We start from the raw sequence: 15,333 nt of genomic DNA, 5'->3' as shown, positions 1-15,333 counted from the left end.
ATGAGCACTCAGCATGTGAGACCAAAACAATGATGAAGAAGAGGAAAGCAACAACAACACTCAGGTTGTTATTAGTTACCACAACCACAAAGTCAAAATTGGCTATTTCGTAACAATTCATGAAAACCTTGATTTATGGTTAGGGTTAGCAGTGTGGTTAAGGTTAGGTTTAAAATCTGATTTTTAGTAGAGAAATTGTAGAAATAGGCGGGGTTTAGCAATAATTATTGCAGATTGGTGGAGGGCTGCAACCTGGTCTCAGAGCATTTCGTGTTATTCTGTACATAAATCCGAAATACTACATTTAGTGCAATATGTTACGTTTTGTATGGTGTGAATTAATTTGTGGATGTCAGGATATGTTACGAATTACCGTTCGTATTACATGTCACGAATTAGCAAAACGTACAATACGATATACATTTGCAAAATGTATGATATGTTATGATCTCTAGCTAGGTGGCTAGATGGTTAACGTTATAACGCTAGCTGACTAACAATAGCTAGGGGTTAGGGTTAGGGGTTAAGTTTAGGAGTTAGGTTAAAGGGTTAAGGTTATAGTTGAAGTCGGAAGTTAACATACGCTTAGGTCGAGTTAAAACTCGTTTTTCAACCACTCCACAAATTTCTTGTTAACAAACTATAGTTTTGGCAAGTCGGTTTGGACATCTACTTTGTGCCTGTGTAACAGTATAACTTTAAACCGTCCCCTCACCCCGACACGGGCGCGAACCAGGGACCTTCTGCACACATCAACAACGGTCGCCCACGAAGCATCGTTACCCATCGCGCCACAAAGGCCGCGGCCCTTGCAGAGCAAGGGGCAACACTACTAATACGTTTCAGAGCAAGTGACGTAACTGATTGAAACGCTACTAGCGCGTACCCGCTAACTAGCTAGCCATTTCGCATCCGTTACACTCACCCCCCTTTCAACCTCCTCCTTTTCCGCAGCAACCAGTGATCCGGGTCACGGCACCAATGTAACAGTATAACTTTAAACCGTCCCCTCGCCCCAACACGGGCGCGAACCAGGGACCTTCTGCACACATCAACAACGGTCGCCCACGAAGCATCGTTACCCATCGCGCCACAAAGGCCACGGCCCTTGCAGAGCAAGGGGCAACACTACTAATACGTTTCAGAGCAAGTGACGTAACTGATTGAAACGCTACTAGCGCGTACCCGCTAACTAGCTAGCCATTTCACATCCGTTACACTTGACACAAGTAATTTTTTCAGCAATTGTTTAGAGACAGATTATTTCAATTATAATTCACTGTATCACAATTCCAGTGGGTCAGAAGTTTTCTTTACTGACCATAATTTTTACTTGTCTGACAGCTTGCATGATGATGAGTTTCTTACACGACTGGCCAATCTGGGTGATGTTTTTTTCTCACCCGAATGATCTGAATCTAGGATTACAGGGACTCTCCGCTACACTTTATTCAATGTCCTGGACAAAAATGAGGTTGGGTGTTCCATTCTCCAGACCCCTGTCGGATGTCCCGATTAAAATTTTCTGACATGTCAGAAATTTGGGTTGTGCATCTTGTAGTATGAGCAGTGCTACTGCGCAATTTGGACAAGGACTACTGCCAATAGCCAATGAGCACTCAGCATGTGAGACCAAAACAATGATGAAGAAGAGGAAAGCAACAACAACACTCAGGTTGTTATTAGTTACCACAACCACAAAGTCAAAATTGGCTATTTCGTAACAATTCATGAAAACCTGCACCGCCCACAATCGCAGGGCTCTCCAGAGGGTGGTGCGGACTGCACAACGCATCACCGGGGGGAAACTACCTGCCCTCCAGGACACCTACAGCACCCGATGTCACAGGAAGGCCAAAAAGATAATCAAGGACAACAACCACCCGAGCCACTGCCTGTTCACCCCGCTATCATCCAGAAGGCGAGGTCAGTACAGGTGCATCAAAGCTGGGACCGAGAGACTGAAAAACAGTTTCTATCTCAAGGCCATCAGACTGTTAAACATCCATCACTAACATTGAGTGGCTGAGGCCAACATACTGACTCAACTCCAGCCACTTTAATAATGGAAAAATTGATGTAATAAATGTATCACTAGCCACTTTAAACAATTCCACTTTATATAATGTTTACATACCCTACATTACTCATCTCATATGTATATACTGTACTCTATACCATCTACTGCATCTTGCCATCTTGATGTAATGTATCACTAGCCACTTTAAACAATTCCACTTTATATAATGTTTACATACCCTACATTACTCATCTCATCTGTATATAATGTACTCTATACCAGCCACTGCATCTTGCCTATGCCGTTCTATACCATCACTCATTCATATATTTTTTTAATGTACATATTCTTATTCATTCCTTTACACTTGTGTGTATAAGGTAGCTGAGGTGAAATTGTTAGGTTAGATTACTCGTTGGTTATTACTGCATTGTCGGAACTAGAAGCACAAGTATTTCGTTACACTCGCATTAACATCTGCTAACCATGTGTATGTGACAAATAACATTTGATTTGATTTGATCAAATTTGATTTGATTTGATTAATTGGGTAGCCATAATCTATTTGTTTAAGTAACAAATTGCTTTGATTTAGACTTTTATTTTTGAATGCGCCCCAGCCGATAGGCTATGAAGGTCTGAGTTGCCGGTTGGCCCTCACCAACCGGCAATCTGGCCCATAGAGACTAAAGGACTATGCTGTGGCCCTCACCAACCGGCCATCTGGCCCATAGAGACAAAAGGACTATGCTGTGGCCCTCACCAACCGGCCATCTGGCCCATAGAGACTAAAGGACTATGCTGTGGCCCTCACCAACCGGCCATCTGGCCCATAGAGACTAAAGGACTATGCTGTGGCCCTCACCAACTGGCCATCTGGCCCATAGAGACTAAAGGACTATGCTGTGGCCCTCACCAACCGGCCATCTGGCCCATAGAGACTAAAGGACTATGCTGTGGCCCTCACCAACCGGCCATCTGGCCCATAGAGACTAAAGGACTATGCTGTGGCCCTCACCAACCAGCCATCTGGCCCATAGAGACTAAAGGACTATGCACTCTATGCTGCACACCACATCAAGGCATCTCTGAACTGTACACAAAAGAACTGCACTATACTGCATTGCACTCTGTCCATCTCTCTATATTTAGATATATTCATACTGATACTGTAAATGTGTACATCCACTGTATATCAACTGTATACCCACTGTGTTTCAACCGTTTACCTACTCGGTAAGTAAATTGCCTTGGTTTCAGTCACAGATCAAGCCCAATCCTGGACTGAAAGGCATTTTCAATGGAGTGTGGAGAATGAAACAGAGTCAGACATCTCTGTCTATGGCTGCCAGTGTCCTGTTGAACACCATTGCTCCTCCTCTCTACTTTCACGCTGCTATTCAATCAAAACCGCCTTCTGGATTTTGTGGAGGAGTCAAAACAACCTTCTTCCTCCTATACAAACTGTGACGACCCTCCCACTCTGTCTGCCGTATTCTCTCTTTGTTCTTGTTTCCTTATTAGGATGCCGGTGGGCAGAGTTGGGAGGGTCGTCAGCTACATGGGAAACACCTGAGCCCAGTGTGTCCCAGGATAAATACACCACTTCCCCATTCATGGAGGAGACTCTCTCCATGCAGACACCTTTATAGATTTGGTTGTGTTTCTTGGTGTTTTTTTTTTGGTTGGTTGCTTTAGCATCTTTCAACACCCTGCATTATCACATTCATGCATGCAAAACACTCACTTACACTACTGATTACACACATCATTGTATATTATACCTAGTTACTTTATTTAATAAATATATATTTTGTTACTCCTTATCTCCACGTTGTCTCCCTTTTGTTACGGGCTTTGAGCCGGTTCGTGACAAGTGGGTGCTCATCCGGGATCTTTGAACGTATTGGTTTGGGAGAACGTGGAGGTACGTGTTTGGTTTGCATGTTTTGTTTGAGTTTGATAGGCCCAGTATTGGTTGCCTTTGTTGTTTGGTTTGTGTGCTGCGTTGGAGAGAGTACATTGGTTAGTTCCAGGGCCCTGCCCAGCCTGGAAACTCTTGTTCTACTTTCTGTTGGGACATCGGTCTGAGGTGAGTAATCGGCTGTGTACCTTATTGGGAGATTTGGGTAGGGTAGTGGAACTTGCTACCCGGAGCTATAGCCTTTTACCCCTGATAGGCTTGGAGCTATAGCCTTTTACCCCTGATAGGCTTAGCGACGTGTTTCATTTTTGGAATATGTTGGGCATGGTTAATGTTTGATATTTTTGTGTGGTGTCTGTGGACTGAGCAGTTGTCTCGGGGGCACATCTGTGGTTTGGTGGAATCTACCAGCGTACTGGGGGGTTTATTTCCTTGCCAGCGGGCTACAGTGCGTAAATACCCACCGCAAATCCGCACGAAGACTAGGGTTGAGTTAATGTAGGTTTTGGGGAAGCTCCGTTTCTCATCTCTCTTCTGTGGTGCTCAGGGTGATTGTCATTTCTCTGGTTGTGGTCTGGTGTGCTCAGCAGAGGGGAAGAGCGAGAATTTTTTTTTGTAACTATGGCGTCTTATGTAGATGAGTTCATTCTTTCCATCAGAGGAATTGTTAGAATTAGGTACTAAAGAACTGTTGAAGGTCGCTGAACACTACAAGGTTGAGATTAGTGATAAACGTCTAAAGAATTCTATTAGGTTGATATTGAAGGCCAATCTGATGGAGAGTGGTATTCTTGAAGTTACCACTGGGCCAGTTTCTGCTGAGGAGTCATCTCCCGGTAACGTTACAATGGCCATTCCATCGGTTAGTCCTAATAGTCTTCTTTTTGAACAGCAGAAAGAACTGCTTCTGTTAAAGCTAGAGTATGATCGGCAGTATGATCGTGTAAAGTATGAAAAGGAATTAGCATTTAAACAGGATATGGAGCATGCTAAAATCAAGTTGCAACAAGAACGGATAGAGTTGGTTAGGGAAGGAAAGATCTCAGGGGAGTGTTTGTTCTGGGAAGATGACCCAGATTTACCTAGGGGTCGATCCTCTTTTGGTCGTGCCCCGGACACATTTGATATTGTTGGGAATTTACGGTTATTGCCTCAGTTTAATGAAAAGGACCCTGAGACATTCTTTTTGTTGTTTGAGCGTGTTGCTGACGCTAGGAGTTGGCCTGATTCTGACCGCACTTTAATGTTGCAGTGTGTGCTGACTGGTAAAGCGCAGGAAGCATATTCAGCTCTTAGTGTACACGACAGTGCCAGTTATGATAAGGTTAAAATGGCTGTGTTACAGATTTATGAATTGGTCCCTGAGGCTTACCGCCAACGATTTAGAACTTTAAAAAGGGATGATAAACAGACTCATGTTGAGTTTGCGCGACAATTATCTTTACAGTTTAATCGCTGGTGTTCCGCCTCTGCAGTTGTGACTATTCAAGGCCTGTGTGATCTGATTAGGTTAGAGCAATATAAGGACACAATCCCTGATCGTATATCCACGTACATTAACGAACGAAAAGTAAAGACTGTCGCTGAAGCTGCGGTTTTGGCGGACGAATATATTTTGACTCACAAAAGTGTCTTTGCAGAGCCCCGTATTCGGAGTGAGTGGGGGCGTTCGGAGAAATTTGGGCCTCGCTCACCGAGGTATTTTGGTTCACAGCTAGGCTTGAGCCTGACTCCCGTAGTAAAGCTGACTTTGATCAAGAGTGTCATTACTGTCAACGTTCAGGTCATTGGAAAAACGAATGTCCGGTTCTCAGGGAAAAGGGTAAATTCAGTACGCGTGATTACGTTAAATCTAAGCCTACGGCATTAGCTGCGCCTGTTCCACATCAGTTCACTCATGACACATGGTCTCAGGCCCAGGCGCATGTGAAAGTCCATATTGACCCAGACTATTTACCTTTCATTACGGAAGGTTTTGTGTCTATATTAGGAAGTAAGGAATTAGTGCCAGTGAAGATCTTGAGAGACACAGGTGCCTCCGAATCGTTTGTGTTGGAGTCTGTGTTACCCTTTTCAGCTGAGACTGATTTGGGGAATAGTGTTCTAATTAGGGGAATAGGTTTGAACACTCTTTCAGTTCCATTGCATAAACTGATGTTTGATTGTGGACTGGTAAAAGGTGGGGGTGCGTCCTTCGTTGCCTATTGAGGGTATCGACGTTATCCTCGGGAATAACTTGGCTGGTGAGCGTGTGTGGCCTGTCGTGTTTCCATCTCTAGTCGTTTCCATAAAGCCGTCAGTTGTTGAGATTCCTGATGAGAGTGTACAGAGCTCCCCAGAGATGTTCAGTGCGTGTGCAGTGACGCGTTCTATGAGCCGTGGCGAACTGGTCACTGTGCCGACTAATGAGAATACCACAAAGAAGTATGCCACTGCTTTCCCTGTTATTCCGTTATCTGTTACCCACTCAGATCTAATCAATGCGCAACGGACTGACCCCACAGTAGAAGAGTTGCGTGACCAAATTGTGCCTGTGGAACAGTTGGGAGATGTCGCCCATGGCTATTTTCTCCAAGAGGATGTCCTGATGAGAAAGTGGGTGTCTCATGGTAGTTGTTTTCTGGGGGAGGCGATTAGTCAGGTTGTGGTACCAGTAAAACTTCGTGAGTTGGTGTTGACAACTTCTCACAATGATGTTGCTGGACATATGGGTGTGAGGAAAACCTACCATCACATATTAAGACATTTCTTTTGGCCTAGATTAAAGAGGGATGTCTCTGATTTCATCAACTTGTCACACCTGTCAATTAACTGGTAAACCTAATCAAGCTATTAAGCCGGTACCACTGTTTCCTATTCCTGTACTCAGCCAACCTTTTGAGTATCTGATCATTGACTGTGTGGGTCCTTTGCCTCGTTCTAAAAAGGGTAGTAGTTACTTGTTCACTGTGATGTGTCAGACCACAAGGTTTCCAGCAGCCTATCCTCTCCGGTCTATCACGACTAAGTCTGTGTTAAAAGCTTTGACTCAGGTATTCCAAACAGTGACAGAAACTAAGGTCATTCAGAGTGAATCAGGATCTAATTTCACCTCTAATCTGTTTGGTCGGGTTCTCCAACAGCTCCATATTAAGCACAATCTGGCTAGTGCCTATCACGCGCAAAGTCAAGGAACACTGGAACGTTTCCATCAAACACTTAAGTCTTTGTTGAGAGGTTATTGTACTGAGATGGATAAGGATTGGGAGGAGGGGTTGTCTTGGTTACTGTTAGCCGCTAGGGAGGTTTCACAGGAGAGCACGGGTTTCAGTCCAAATGGCCTTGTGCTTGGACATAGGGTGCGTGGACTTCTATCTGTTCTTCAGGATGACTGGAAGTCTCCCGAGCCTCCTCAGTCCTTGTTATCGTGTGTGTGATTTCCGGCGCCGCTTGTATGCCGCTGGCGAAATGGCTAAAGAGAAGCTATCATCTTCACAGGAGAGGATGAAAGGCATATTTGATTGCCGAGCTGAGCCTCGTCACTTTAGTCCAGGCGACCAGGTTCTTGCTCTGCTGCCAATTGTTGGTTCTCCTTTTCAAGCCAAGTTTCAAGGTCCATATACAGTGGTGCTTAAGTACACTGAGCGAAATTATCTAGTTGCCACTCCAGAACGGAGGAAAGCGCACTACCTGTGCCATGTAAATTTGTTAAAACCCTATTATGCACGTTCCTCTGAGAATAAACAGTGGGAATCTACAGAGGACGGTAAACCTTTCTTTTCCAAAAAGTTTAACGATTATCAGTTGAACTGTTCGGTTATTGAAAAGGAAGCGCTAGCACTCATCTGGGCGCTACAACACTTCGAAGTGTATGTCGGGTCGGGGGGTAGTACCCATTGTTGTCATGTTTTGTCTTTCATCATGTCTTGTCCCTGTGCTTCCCTCTGCTGGTCTTATTAGGTTCTTTCCCTCTTTCTCTCTCTCTATCGTTCCGTTCCTGCTCCCAGCTGTTTCTCATTCTCCTAACGACCTCATTTACTCTTTCACACCTGTCCCCTATTTTGCCCTCTGATTAGAGTCCCTATTTCTCCCTCTGTTTTCCGCTTCTGTCCTTGTCGGATTCTTGTTTGATGTTTGCTGTTCCTGTGTCCTTGTTCCGCCCTGTCGTGTTCTTTGCCTTCTTCAGATGCTGCGTGTGAGCAGGTGTCTATGTCAGCTACGGCCAGTGCCTTCCTGAAGCGACCTGCAGTCTGTGGTCGCGTCTCCAGTCGTTCCTCTCTATTGACGAGAGGATTTCAGTTCCTGTTTTGGATTGACCATTGATAATATCCAGGAGAATCATTATTTGTTTATTACTGGAATAAAGACTCTGTTACTATTACGTCGCTTTTGGGTCCTCATTCACCAGCATAACAGAAGAATCCGACCAAGATGGACCCAGCGACTATGGATTCTCTCAACACTGCCGTCGAGTTCCAGGGAGCAATGCTCGGCAGACACGAGCAGGAATTGTTTGCTGCTCGTCATGCCGTTGAGACCCTGGCCGCTCAGGTTTCCGATCTCTCTGGACAGTTTCAGAGTCTTCATCTCGTGCCACCAGCTACTTCCTGGTCTTCCGAGTCTCCGGAACCTAGGGTTAATAACCCACCATGTTACTCTGGGCAGCCCACTGAGTGTCGCTCCTTTCTCACCCAGTGTGATATTGTGTTCTCTCTCCAGCCCAACACGTACTCAAGAGAGAGAGCTCGGATCGCTTACGTCATATCACTCCTTACTGGTCGGGCTCGGGAGTGGGGCACAGCTATCTGGGAGGCAAGGGCTGAGTGTTCTAACGATTATCAGAACTTTAAAGAGGAGATGATACGGGTTTTTGATCGTTCAGTTTTTGGGAAGGAGGCTTCCAGGGCCCTGGCTTCCCTATGTCAAGGTGATCGATCCATAACGGATTACTCTATAGAGTTTCGCACTCTTGCTGCCTCCAGTGACTGGAACGAGCCGGCGTTGCTCGCTCGTTTTCTGGAGGGACTTCACGCTGAGGTTAAGGATGAGATTCTCTCCCGGGAGGTTCCTTCCAGCGTGGACTCTTTGATTGCACTCGCCATCCGCATAGAACGACGGGTAGATCTTCGTCACCGAGCTCGTGGAAGAGAGCTCGCGTTAACGGTGTTTCCCCTCTCCGCATCTCAACCATCTCCTCCCACCGGCTCAGAGACTGAGCCCATGCAGCTGGGAGGTATTCGCATCTCGACTAAGGAGAGGGAACGGAGAATCACCAACCGCCTTTGCCTCTATTGCGGTTCTGCGGGACATTTTGTCATGTCATGTCCAGTAAAAGCCAGAGCTCATCAGTAAGCGGAGGGCTACTGGTGAGCGCTACTACTCCTGTCTCTCCATCAAGATCCTGTACTACCTTGTCGGTCCATCTACGCTGGACCGGTTCAGCTGCTTCCTGCAGTGCCTTGATAGACTCTGGGGCTGAGGGTTGTTTTATGGACGAAGCATGGGCTCGGAAACATGACATTCCTCTCAGACAGTTAGGGAAGCCCACGCCCATGTTCGCCTTAGATGGTAGTCTTCTCCCCAGTATCAGATGTGAGACACTACCTTTAACCCTCACAGTATCTGGTAACCACAGTGAGACCATTTCCTTTTTGATTTTTCGTTCACCTTTTACACCTGTTGTTTTGGGTCATCCCTGGCTAGTATGTCATAATCCTTCTATTGATTGGTCTAGTAATTCTATCCTATCCTGGAACGTTTCTTGTCATGTGAAGTGTTTAATGTCTGCTATCCCTCCTGTGTCTTCTGTCCCCTCTACTCAGGAGGAACCTGGTGATTTGACAGGAGTGCCGGAGGAATATCATGATCTGCGCACGGTCTTCAGTCGGTCCAGAGCCAGCTCCCTTCCTCCTCACCGGTCGTATGATTGTTGTATTGATCTCCTTCCGGGGACCACTCCCCCTCGGGGTAGACTATACTCTCTGTCGGCTCCCGAACGTAAGGCTCTCGAGGATTATCTGTCTGTTTCTCTCAACGCCGGTACCGTGGTGCCTTCTTCCTCTCCCGCCGGAGCGGGATTTTTCTTTGTTAAGAAGAAGGACGGTACTCTGCGCCCCTGCGTGGATTATCGAGGGCTGAATGACATAACGGTTAAGAATCGTTATCCGCTTCCCCTTATGTCGTCGGCCTTCGAGTTTTTGCAGGGAGCCAGGTTCTTTACTAAGTTGGACCTTCGTAACGCTTACCATCTCGTACGCATCAGAGAGGGGGACGAGTGGAAAACGGCGTTTAATACTCCGTTAGGGCATTTTGAATACCGGGTTCTGCCGTTCGGTCTCGCTAATGCTCCAGCTGTCTTTCAGGCATTAGTTAATGATGTACTGAGAGACATGCTGAACATTTTTGTTTTCGTTTACCTTGACGATATCCTGATTTTTTTCACCGTCACTCGAGATTCATGTTCAGCACGTTCGACGTGTACTCCAGCGCCTTTTAGAGAATTGTCTCTACGTGAAGGCTGAGAAGTGCGCCTTTCATGTCTCCTCTGTCACATTTCTCGGTTCTGTTATTTCCGCTGAAGGCATTCAGATGGATCCCGCTAAGGTCCAGGCTGTCAGCGATTGGCCCGTTCCTAAGTCACGTGTCGAGTTGCAGCGCTTTCTCGGTTTCGCTAATTTCTATCGGCGTTTCATTCGTAATTTCGGTCAAGTGGCTGCCCCTCTCACAGCTCTGACTTCTGTCAAGACTTGCTTTAAGTGGTCCGGTTCCGCCCAGGGAGCTTTTGATCTCCTCAAGAAGCGTTTTACATCCGCCCCTATCCTTGTTACTCCTGACGTCACTAAACAATTCATTGTCGAGGTTGACGCTTCAGAGGTGGGCGTGGGAGCCATTCTGTCTCAGCGCTTCCAGTCTGACGATAAGGTCCATCCTTGCGCTTACTTTTCTCATCGCCTGTCGCCATCGGAACGCAACTATGATGTGGGTAACCGCGAACTGCTCGCCATCCGCTTAGCCATAGGCGAATGGCGACAGTGGTTGGAGGGGGCGACCGTTCCTTTTGTCGTTTGGACTGACCATAAGAACCTTGAGTACATCCGTTCTGCCAAACGACTTAATGCACGTCAGGCTCGTTGGGCGTTGTTTTTCGCTCGTTTCGAGTTCGTGATTTCCTATCGTCCGGGAAATAAGAACACCAAGCCTGATGCCTTATCCCGTCTCTTTAGTTCTTCTGTGGCTTCTACCGACCCCGAGGGGATTCTCCCTGAAGGGCGTGTTGTCGGGTTGACTGTCTGGGGAATTGAGAGACAGGTAAAGCAAGCACTCACTCACACTGCGTCGCCGCGCGCTTGTCCTAGTAACCTTCTGTTCGTTCCTGTCTCTACTCGTCTGGCTGTTCTTCAGTGGGCTCACTCTGCCAAGTTAGCTGGCCATCCCGGCGTTCGGGGTACGCTTGCTTCTATTCGCCAGCGGTTTTGGTGGCCTATTCAGGAGCGGGACACGCGCCGTTTCGTGGCTGCTTGTTCGGACTGCGCGCAGACTAAGTCAGGTAACTCTCCTCCTGCCGGTCGTCTCAGACCGCTTCCCATTCCTTCTCGACCATGGTCTCACATCGCCTTAGACTTTATTACCGGTCTGCCTTCGTCTGCGGGGAAGACTGTGATTCTTACGGTTATCGATAGGTTCTCTAAGGCGGCACATTTCATTCCCCTCGCTAAGCTTCCTTCCGCTAAGGAGACGGCACAAATCATCATTGAGAATGTGTTCAGAATTCATGGCCTCCCGTTAGACGCCGTTTCAGACAGAGGTCCGCAATTCACGTCACAGTTTTGGAGGGAGTTCTGTCGTTTGATTGGTGCTTCTGTCAGTCTCTCTTCCGGGTTTCATCCCCAGTCTAACGGTCAAGCAGAAAGGGCCAATCAGTCGATTGGTCGCATATTACGCAGCCTTTCGTTTCGAAACCCTGCGTCTTGGGCAGAACAGCTCCCCTGGGCTGAGTACGCTCACAACTCGCTTCCTTCGTCTGCTACCGGGCTATCTCCGTTTCAGAGTAGTCTTGGGTACCAGCCTCCTCTGTTCTCGTCCCAGCTCGCCGAGTCCAGCGTTCCCTCCGCTCAGGCTTTTGTCCAACGTTGTGAGCGCACCTGGAGGAGGGTCAGGTCTGCACTTTGCCGTTACAGGGCGCAGACTGTGAGAGCCGCCAATAGACGTAGGATTAGGAGTCCTAGGTATTGTCGCGGTCAGAGAGTGTGGCTTTCCACTCGTAACCTTCCCCTTACGACAGCTTCTCGCAAGTTGACTCCGCGGTTCATTGGTCCGTTCCGTGTCTCTCAGGTCGTCAATCCTGTCGCTGTGCGACTGCTTCTTCCGCGACATCTTCGTCGCGTCCACCCTGTCTTCCATGTCTCTTGTGTCAAGCCTTTTCTTCGCGCCCCCGTTCGTCTTCCCCCCCCCCCCCCCCGTCCTTGTCGAGGGCGCTCCTATTTACAAGGTACGAAAGATCATGGACATGCGTTCTCGGGGACGTGGTCACCAGTACTTAGTGGATTGGGAGGGTTACGGTCCTGAGGAGAGGAGTTGGGTTCCATCTCGGGACGTGCTGGACCGTTCGTTGATTGATGATTTCCTTCGTTGCCGCCAGGGTTCCTCCTCGAGTGCGCCAGGAGGCGCTCGGTGAGTGGGGGGGTACTGTCATGTTTTGTCTTTCATCATGTCTTGTCCCTCTGCTGGTCTTATTAGGTTCTTTCCCTCTTTCTCTCTCTCTATCGTTCCGTTCCTGCTCCCAGCTGTTTCTCATTCTCCTAACGACCTCATTTACTCTTTCACACCTGTCCCCTATTTTGCCCTCTGATTAGAGTCCCTATTTCTCCCTCTGTTTTCCGCTTCTGTCCTTGTCGGATTCTTGTTTGATGTTTGCTGTTCCTGTGTCCTTGTTCCGCCCTGTCGTGTTCTTTGCCTTCTTCAGATGCTGCGTGTGAGCAGGTGTCTATGTCAGCTACGGCCAGTGCCTTCCTGAAGCGACCTGCAGTCTGTGGTCGCGTCTCCAGTCGTTCCTCTCTATTGACGAGAGGATTTCAGTTCCTGTTTTGGATTGACCATTGATAATATCCAGGAGAATCATTATTTGTTTATTACTGGAATAAAGACTCTGTTACTATTACGTCGCTTTTGGGTCCTCATTCACCAGCATAACAATTGTGGTCTACACCGACCATAACCCTCACTTTTTTGAGGTCCATGATGTGTCCGAACCAGAGAATAATGAGATGGTGTTTATTTTTACAATCATTCCATCTCGATGTGCGGCACATTCGGGGGACTGAAAACGTGATTGCTGATGCGCTCTCTCGTGCGCCCTGTTCCTAAATGGTTACGTGACTGACCATTGTTTCGTATTGTCATGTTCTCTGTCCTGTCTGTTCCCTCCTGGTCTTGTGTTCTTCTTTCCTCTTAAAAGTTGCTTCCTATGCACTACGGTTGCTGAGGTCTGGGGAGTCTTTCCTCTTAAAAGTTGCTTCCTATGCACTAAGGTTGCTGAGGTCTGGGGAGTCTTTCCTCTTAAATGTTGCTTCCTATGCACTAAGGTTGCTGAGGTCTGGGGAGTCTTTCCTCTTAAATGTTGCTTCCTATGCACTAAGGTTGCTGAGGTCTGGGGAGTCTTTCCTTTTAATGTTGCTTCCTATGCACTAAGGTTGCTGAGGTCTGAGGAGTAGGTTGGCTGGGGCAAATTGGAAGTGTGAACACGTAACCCCTCATCAATTTGGGACGCAGAGGCTGTGTCAATTTGGGACGCAGAGGCTGTGTCAATTTGGGACGCAGAGGCTGTGTCAATTTGGGACGCAGAGGCTGTGTCAATTTGGGACGCAGAGGCTGTGTCAATTTGGGACGCAGAGGCTGTGTCAATTTGGGACGCAGAGGCTGTGTCAATTTGGGACGCAGAGGCTGTGTCAATTTGGGACGCAGGGGCCGGTATGTTGTTCCGGGGTCCTTGTTGGTCCACGGTTTTATGGGGGGGAATGTGACGACCCTCCCACACTGCTGTATTCTCTTTGTTCTTGTTACCTTATTAGGATGCCGGTGGGCGGAGTTGGGAGGGTCGTCAGCTACATGGGAAACACCTGAGCCCAGTGTGTCCCAGGATAAATACACCACTTCCCCATTCATGGAGGAGACTCTCTCCATGCAGACACCTTTATAGATTTGGTTGTGTTTCTTGGTGTTTTTTTTGGTTGGTTGCTTTAGCATCTTTCAACACCCTGCATTATCACATTCATGCATGCAAAACACTCACTTACACTACTGATTACACACATCATTGTATATTATACCTAGTTACTTTATTTAATAAATATATATTTTGTTACTCCTTATCTCCACGTTGTCTCCCTTTTGTTACGGGCTTTGAGCCGGTTTGTGACAAAACAAAGTTGACCTGAATTCCAAATGTTGTTTTGTTTCATGACTGTAAATATGGTTCTGAGAGCAGGAATTAAAACTTAGACAGCAGAGGAAGAATGCTGTTATTGTGTTTTACTTATCCGGTAAATCAGATTGCTGCGTTTGATGAATGTGTTCTGTATTGTTCATAGTTTGAAACAAATGTTTGATTGCTCACTATCCTGGGAGAGATCGCTCTCTCCCCCTCATTTCAGTGGGATAACTGGTATCAATAAAGGATACATAAATAAATCCAAGAGTTTTACCACCAGCAATATTACAACTCCTTGTGACAATTATCTAGAAAGGCCCACAGAACAGACGGGCACAGAGTAAGTTTTTCATCTTTTCATTGAAGGTTGGCCTAGTCTAAAACAGGGCGCACCCTAAGCGAGAATCATACCCCTAGACCAACGAGCCTATGTATAGAGTGTTTCTGAGATTTTGAAAATCATTTAAATGCCACGCATGTAATAAACTTCGATTCTTCACTGGTACTGCACGGTCTTCTGGTGGTGCTGAGAAGTACTGCTGTTGAATTTTGGGCGTTTGGACAATGGCCACTCAAATCTGTAGATTAGGATTGCACTAGCGGGAGACGAGAGCTGGTCGTTAATTTGCAACCAGCTAGGGAATTAACACGAAGGGAAGAGCGCTCGTTCAGCATGGAGAGGAAGTGCTACAAAGTCATCATTATGTCTAAACCCCGCCCATTTCTTAAAATGTTCTTCTGATTTTAAACCTAACCTTAACCCTAACCTTAACTACACTGCTCACCTTGTGGCTAACCCTAACCTTAACTACACTGCTCACCTTGTGTCTAACCCTAACCTTAAATTAAGACCAAAACGCACATTTTTGTTTTCATACATTTTTACGTCATGGATAATTTTGACTTTATAGCTGTGGTAACTAATGACAGGCATGAGAGTTGGAGTTCTGCCAATTATGTGTATTCTACCCCAACATAAGTAAC

The sequence above is a fragment of the Salvelinus namaycush genome, chromosome 32 (assembly GCF_016432855.1).
Source record: "Salvelinus namaycush isolate Seneca chromosome 32, SaNama_1.0, whole genome shotgun sequence".
NCBI lineage: Eukaryota > Metazoa > Chordata > Actinopteri > Salmoniformes > Salmonidae > Salvelinus > Salvelinus namaycush.
This window is presented reverse-complemented; position numbering follows the sequence as displayed.